General features: G+C 52.1%; 1 protein-coding gene across 2 annotated transcripts in view; it reads right to left on the bottom strand.

Moving 5' to 3' along the window:
- The window catches only part of SLC6A12 (solute carrier family 6 member 12), a 33,969-nt gene extending 32,664 nt beyond the window's left edge, over positions 1-1,305 (bottom strand). Inside the window, exon 1 of one of the 2 annotated variants that reach the window (XM_015628924.2) lies at positions 1,171-1,305. The gene's annotated coding sequence lies outside the window, so the exon portion shown is untranslated. Of the gene's footprint in view, positions 1-135; positions 216-1,170 lie in introns of those variants that run through there. The other variant, XM_015628925.2, reaches the window with a different exon arrangement.
- Between the last annotated feature and the right edge of the window lie 6,326 nt (positions 1,306-7,631).

The raw sequence follows: 7,631 nt of genomic DNA, 5'->3' as shown, positions 1-7,631 counted from the left end.
CAGCCAGCTCCAGCCAGGGCTCAGCACGGGTCCCATCAGGTGAAACCAGCACAGGCAGACACCATCAGTCCATAAGTGTGTCCCAGCAGTTCCTGCCATAATGCCACATCGTAACGTGGTGGGATTGCATCCCACCTGCAGCCTGGGAGGGGCCAGGCACCTGCTGTCCAGCCTGGGGCACCAAAACCTTCCTGCAGCCCTGCCCAGGGGCAGTGGGGCAGAGATACAGCACTGGGCTCTTCAGCCTCTGCAAGGACCACGTCACAGCCGTCCATCCAGAAAAGCTGGGCTGTGCAGAGGTCAGGTCCAAGGTCCAGCCTCTTGTATCAGCAGCAGTCAAAGAGTTAAAACTAGGGCAATGGCATTTCCACTGGCATGAGATGAAAGCCCTGATTGGTAGTGATTATTTTAAAAGCAATGTTGATTTAAGAAGACACAGATCAGGTGTTATGAAACCCTCATGTGTTCTGCCTGCATTTGTTCACAAATATGGCCACAGATCCCAAGAGTTTAGCACACGCAGAAACTGTGCTGTCTCCCTGCCTCACCTCCTAAAGGAACAAATTTGATGAAACCTCAGGGGCAAGAAGAACAAAAAGTGCACTCCCAGGCACATCTTTTAACTCTGCAGCCCCCAAGTCAATGCACTGGGGTCAGTCCTCTGCAGGAGGAGAGGACTCGTGCTGGCAGTAGCTGAAATGCCTGCAGCCTGTTCCACTCCTTGGCTGCTGTACCTATTATCAACCAGTCACCTCTGCCCTTCATCCCTGTCCCTGTCCTGCTCATTGTTGTCTCTCTTCTCAATCTTTCTGCTGCCTGAGTACTTATCCATCACTCTCTCCTTTCTCTCTGCTGCCACAACCTTCAGTACCAATTACCGATCCTTCAGGCACCTCTTTGCTCTCAGCTTCCTCTGCGGCATCTGAGCCTGTCCTTTCTTTTCCAGAGGAACCATTGAAAGAAAAACCTCTTCCCTGGGTTGTTCCAAACTGATTATTTGCTCCTTATTCTCCATCTCACTCCTGCATTTCTTGGCTCTGGGGAGCTGTTGCCCCTGCAGATGTGCTGGCCCGCTCTGCAGAGCTCGGCTGGCTGCGGGAGGAGCAGAGTCCCTCCCAGGGTGACACACACACCAACCACATCTGCTCAACTCACAGACACCCAACTCACCTGAAGCCAGAGCAGCTCTCCCCCAGGCAAGCCCCTCCCGTCCTATCCTTCCCCGTCCCACTGGAGTCCAGGCAGGGAATCCACTGAGTGCCAAAGAGATACAGCAAGAGTTAAGGCAGACACTACCCTCTCTCCTCCTCCTGTCCCACCCCTTCCAGCAGCTCCCCACCAAATTATCACCCAGCTCGTGTGTGGGTGGTGGGACGGAGGCAAGGGAGGTGCATCAGGGCAGAACTTTCTCCCCTGTTCCCTTACAACATGCACCTCTCCAGACCTTGAACTGTGGCCCTGACAAGAAAGCAAGATGAGAAAGCAGCCACAGGCAGGCAGGGTAAAGGCCCAGGGTTTGTAAATATCAACTGCAGCAGTCAGGGAGTAACTCCATGTCCTCTTGAGCTCTGCAGGGCAGGAACTGTCCCCTCGCAGACCCCACAGCATGGCCCAGGCTGGCTGCCACATATTCCCACTGTTCTGGGGCTCCACCACTTCAGTGGGATAGGGACATCCCTCAGTGTCATCCTACAAACATGCAGAATGAATCTCCACATCAAACCTTCTGTGGCCAAGCTCAGGTCTCACCAACAGCAGCAGGTAGGTGGAGGAAGAGGCAGAGTGTGGGTGAAGAAGGAACATTGGCTCTGGGCTCACACAGCCGCCTCTGTGGCTTTGCTCTGACAGTTTTCTGTGTATCCATCTCAGCCTTGAAGGGCTTTTCCAGAGCTTCTCATGACCAGCACCAGAAGCAGGCATTCCAGTTACACTATTTTTCCCAAAATACTTCAGCTCAGTTTTTCTCTTTTTTTAATTCTATCACACTTTTGTCTTTTGCTTTGTCTGATAATGTGCCTGCCAAATGCCTATCTGGCATCCACATCAGCTGGGACAGGCTCCATCTTCTGCCTTTTAGGGGCTGTTTCCAAAGCCCTGAGAGACTGCAAGGTGACGAGCAGGTGCTGGCTCTGCATTGCCTCTGACCCTGCTGGTGGAGGACAGTGCCAGTGGCTGTGCTGTCACAGAGCTCTGCTGTGACCCAGCACAACCGAGGAAAAGGTGCAATAGAGGTTATCCAGATATGAAAAGGGGATTGAGATAAGCCTAGGTAAGCAGAGCTGACCTAAAAACTTGATTTATCCATGCTGAAGTGTTTCACAGGAACATCACAGGGGTTTTGCAAAGCTGTAGATGGGAAATGACCTGTGACATTAAGGTAAAACAGGAAGAAAGTCAACCTAAATTAAAACTTTATTCAGCAATGTGTGAAAATCATTCTCCAGGATGGGAAGAAAGGCTATTTCTGTTTGCCAGCCCAGAGGGTATCAGAAGTTACACTCAGGCTTCAGAGTTTCCCACCAGGCTATAATTCACAGGGCTTTTTAATCCTGCTATGGGCAGGCTCACATTTATATCACTACACCAGCTTCCATGTGAGGATTTCACTGGTGTGATGACCCAGATTGAAAAGCAAAAATCCCATTCTGAGCAGCTCAGCTGGTGGAGCAGGCACTGTGCTCAGTCCCACAGTCCCAGAAGAGAGCAAGGCAAGGGGTGATGCACTCCCTGACCACCTCTGCTGGCAGAGTCAGCCCCGGGCAGGCACTCTGTGCAGGCAGGACAGGGCTGCCAAAGGATGTGACAGTCTGACTACAGGTCACCCCACCATGTGGGCTCCTCCTCCACAAGTGTGGGTGAGGGTGCTGTTAAACACTCATCCTCAAAAGAGAAGCACTGCTTGCAATAAATCCTGGAAATGTCAGAAGCAGCCCCTCCCCAGGCAGCATGAGCCCCTCCCAGCCCTGGAACCCCTGTTGTGAGCAGCTCACACACCAGCAGCCCTCAGATCTCCACAGCTCCCCACGGTGCATCCTGAGGAATCTCTGCACCAAGGGTGCATGGCAGAACTGGGAAAGCACTGCTGTCCAACCACACAGGTGCCCTCTCCCTCTGCACTCCCAGCTCAGAGCCAGCTGCACAGGTTTCCATCCCCTCTCATGAGCAGAGGAGGAAAACTTTCTTTGAAAGGACCAGATTCCCTCCAAGTGCCAGGCTCAGGGCAGCTGGAGACCAGGACTCAGCCTTTGCCCCAAAGGATGGCTGACCCCAACCTCAGATCTGTCCTGCATCTCCTCCCAGGCGTCCTCCTCCCCACCCTGCTCAGCACCTGCCAGCTGGCAGTGCCCTCCTGCCTCTCCTTTTGCCATTGCTTTTCTCAGAAGACGTGTGGGCTTTTCCCATCAGCTGGGTGTCCCCACCCTTTGCTCCCTTGCAGCCAGCTCTGACATGCCTGCTGCAGAGCCAGCCCAGGGGAGCAGCAGCCAAGCTCAGCCCACGCCAGGGCCAGTGAGTGACTCCCTGGCAGCAGCGAGCCCCTGGGCCACTCACACACAGAGCTGCAAGCCAAAGTGAGTGGAATCTCCCCCAGGCCAGATTCTGGGAGAGGTCTGTCAGGCTGGCAGCCTGTGTGTGAATCCCAGCTGTGCTTTACAAACAGCAGAGCCCACAGAGACAGTATGTGGACACTTGTTGGACATGGAGGGGCTGACAGCCCTGCCTGCCCCCCTCGCTGTGCCACCTGTGGCAGAAACACCACCTTCTAACCCTTTGGCCAAGAAAACTGGAGAAATGCTGATTGCCCAGTGGGCACAAGGCTGCTGCTGCTTCAGCTGAGAGCGAGCCTTGCTGACCGAACACTGTGTCTGCAGGGGGTTTTCCCCTAGGCTTTGGTATAATTTATTTTTCATGTTTATGGCTAATTTCTGCTTGAGTAAGCCTGTGACTTCTGACAACAGTTTCACTGTAACTAATCACAAGTGAACATAACCAAAGCAACAAGAGCTAATGAGGCCCCACAGACCCTGACAGGCTCCAGCAGCCACAGCACCGCTCCCGTGCTGGGCTCCCAGGGAGGAGGAGGATGCCAGGAGCCTTCATCTGTGAAAGTCCAGGCAGGGTGAGACATCCCCTGTTCCACAGCGTCCCTGGTAGGGGAGAGGATGAGGCAAGGGCAGATGGCTTAGGAGCCCAGAGCCAGCAATCGAGGTGCTCAGGAGGGAGGAGTGGCAAGGCTGGGGAGACATCCGTGGTCCTGCAGCCTTTGGGCTGCACAGCAGAGCTCGCTGGTGATCAGAGACCAGGAGCATCCCAGAACAAAGGCAGGCAGAGGACACATGGCTATGTGCCTGTGTGCTCCTGCTTTCCCTCCCGGCTCCCTCAGGGCAGCTGAGCCTGCTGCTGTGGGACATGTGACAGCAAACACCTCTGCTGCACAGGGCACAGGGACACAGAGGACAAGGGCAGATGGAGACACAGAGAGGCTGTGCTGCTGCTGCTGCTGCTGCTGCTGCTGCTGCTGCTGCTGCTGCTGCTGCTGCTGCTGCTGCTGCTGCTGCTGCTGCTGCTGCTGCTGCTGCTGNGCTGCTGCTGCTGCTGCTGCTGCTGCTGCTGCTGCTGCTGCTGCTGCTGCTGCTGCTGCTGCTGCTGCTGCTGCTGCTGCTGCTGCTGCTGCTGCTGCCCAAGGTGCTGCAACCCTGGGCAGCTCAGATGGAGACTGGGGGAACAAAACCACTGGAAACTTCTTGGGAGTCACAGCTTCTCCAGTGTGCCTTTGTGCTGCCCCACGCACGCTTCCCTGGGCTGGATCTCCCTCCTGCAGGCTGCTCAGCACTCTGCACACAAGGACTCAGCACCCTGCCCTGTGCCACCTGCTCATCTGCACCTGCCTCTAGGACACACCTGACAGATCATCTGGGGGTCTCTGCTTCACAGGATTATGTATCCCACGAGTTAACACGCTCATCTTGCTGTTCTCTCCATTTATGCACCGTGGCATCCAACACATCCACTCTTCTTGTCACCAAAATGTGCAACACAACTCACAATGCATCACTCTGCAACAACCATGGAAAACTGCCTTGTAGTTACCACTAAAGGCAACAGGAAAATGACCTCTCAGGAATCTGTTCAAAATGCCAGGGTTTGGGATGCTCTCCATGACAGGAGATGTATCCTGTCCATGGGTCCATCCCTGAGATCTGAAGTCTCTCCCCTGCCCTATGTGAGCATCTCCATCCATGGACAAGGAAAGCTGAGATTTCTCCCCAGGCACCACTGACACAAAAAGGGAAAAGCAGAGCCTGGTTTTCATGGATGGATGGAAAATAAACAACCAAAAAACAAAACCACAAAACCAAAAAAACCCAAATTGAAACCAAACAAACAAAACCAAAAAACCACCACAAAACAATCCATGGAAAAAAAGCTCTTTAATCTCATGTCCATTATCCAGTAAGTAATGGGTTGGATTCTCAGGCTGATTTGTGAGTTTTGGATTCTGAAGGTGGGAAATACCCAATGACCACACATCCCTTGTCTAAGGGGAGATCAGCATCTCCCGAGCTGCCAAAAGTATGGTGCAAATTCCACAGCCTGCAAGGCAGATCTTGGATGTAATAGAAATCCCTTTCACCATATTCCAAACCACAAACAATCACCATATGCTGAAATTGCCATATTCTGAATTTCAGCAAAAATTCCTTCTAAGCATGGGGTCTTAAAAGTGCTGTGAAAAAAAATGTCATGTCTGGAAATTTCAAATAAATTAATTTGAAATTTAGTCTTTCAGCCTTTTCAGTGAGCAATATAGAATATATTTGATTCATGTTTCAAGCCAGGTGTCGTCAAGTCTAATACTTTGCTTAAAGTCATGTCAGAAATAAGACACTTATTTAAGAGTACTCAGCAAAACCTTTGGTTCTCTTGTTATCTGACCTACCTAGCTCATCCAAAGCTTTACAGCAACTGGGTCATGCAAGAACACAGGCTTGGGAAATTTCCTGGCTCATACATAACCAGATCAATAAAGCACATGCCCAATTCACTGGACGCCAGTCTATTTTGAACCAAAGCAAGTCACAAGCCTTTCAGCAAACTCACACTTTGCCTACATGCAGCCAAGCAGACTTTGACACTAGCCAGATTTTAGAGATAGCTGCAGACAATTGCTGCTTTCTATTATGGTTAAAATATCTTCCTAGTGAGACAAGCCTCTTATAGATATTAGTGGAAAATGAAAGTATAATTCTGTTTAAGGTTAAAATTACATGAATACAAATAGCTGTTGCTAGAACTTCTGTCATTTCTAGAAGTAATTTTTACCAGGCAGTTCCATATCTAAGTGGCAGGGCAACTTCTTGGCTCTGTCTTCCCTCATGTTGTGGGTCTCTTCCAAAGGGGCTGTCCCTGGATTTTCAGTTCTCTACTGCCCTCAGCTCGTGCATGAGCTGTGTGAAGCACAGTGCTAGCAGGGGGATCTGGAGCTCCGAGGCTCTGAGCTGTCCATGGAAATTGTGGCAACCAGGTGAGCTCCCGGCTTCCTGCTGTTCTCCAGAGGAAAACTGAGATTTTGATGTGGGAGGTGCAGACCCACCGAGGGGACAACCCATGGCTGCACAGGCAGCCTGATAAAAGGAGCCCATCACAGCCCCTGTGGAAAACAGGCTGGGAAAGGGGCAGATGAGGCAATGAGATGAGGTCTCCAGAGGGGCCAAGGAGAGCCAGGGCAGCTGCAGCTCACTGGGTTAGAGGGGGTTAAAGCTGCACCCAGCAGCAAACCTGCACCTGCTGCCTGCAGGAGCTCCAGCAGCAACACAAACCCCTCTCCACACAGCCCCGTGTGCCCCCTCGGCTTCCCAGGAACACCAAGCCAGGGGAAACTAAGCCCAGGCAGAGGAATGATGGATTTGTCTTTACAAACAAGCTGTGGGGCTGCTGGTGAATAAAACTAGTGCTGAGAGATAAAAGAAACAATGGGATGGATTCCACCGACTGATGAATGGAAAAAGATATTTGCCTTTACAAACAAACTGTAAGTTTGCTGGTAAATGAAATTGGACATTGAAAGATGAAAGAGACAATGGGGAACCACCATACATTCCATAAGAATTAAAAATTGAGTGGGGTTATACGTTAGAGGGGAATGTTAGGTATCAGGCATTCCGGGAAGTCTGTACCTCTCAAGTACCTCAGCTAATGGGGGCAGAGAAAGGGACATGTGGCTGGGAAATTAGGATAAAAAGGAGGCTGCATCCTCCAAAAATTGGAGAGACCCCAGGGGAATGCCCCATGGCCTCTCCCTTTATTCGAATAAAGTGGAAGAACTCCTCTGTCTCCTTTTTGGACATAAACCTCTGGTGCTTGTGGATTAATTTTCCTGGCACCAGGAAAAGCAGACTCGGGAACTCGTTGCCTGGAGGAGTAGATCCACAGCTGGGAGCAGCGTTCCGGGATGCCCGTTCCAGATGTGCCCGTGGGAGGCAGATGTTCCCAGCGCACAGCTGCCCAGGGGAGCGGGCGGGCAGGGACGAGGAGGGCCGGTCACCGTGTTCCTGTGTCCCTGTGTCCCCGTGTCCCGGTGTCCCTGTGTCCCTGTGTCCCTGTGTCCCTGTGTCCCCGTGTCCCGGTGTCCC

Source organism: Parus major, chromosome 1A, assembly GCF_001522545.3.
Source record: "Parus major isolate Abel chromosome 1A, Parus_major1.1, whole genome shotgun sequence".
Lineage (NCBI taxonomy): Eukaryota > Metazoa > Chordata > Aves > Passeriformes > Paridae > Parus > Parus major.
Note: the sequence above shows the minus strand (reverse complement) of the source record. Positions and strands in the feature narration are given on the sequence as shown.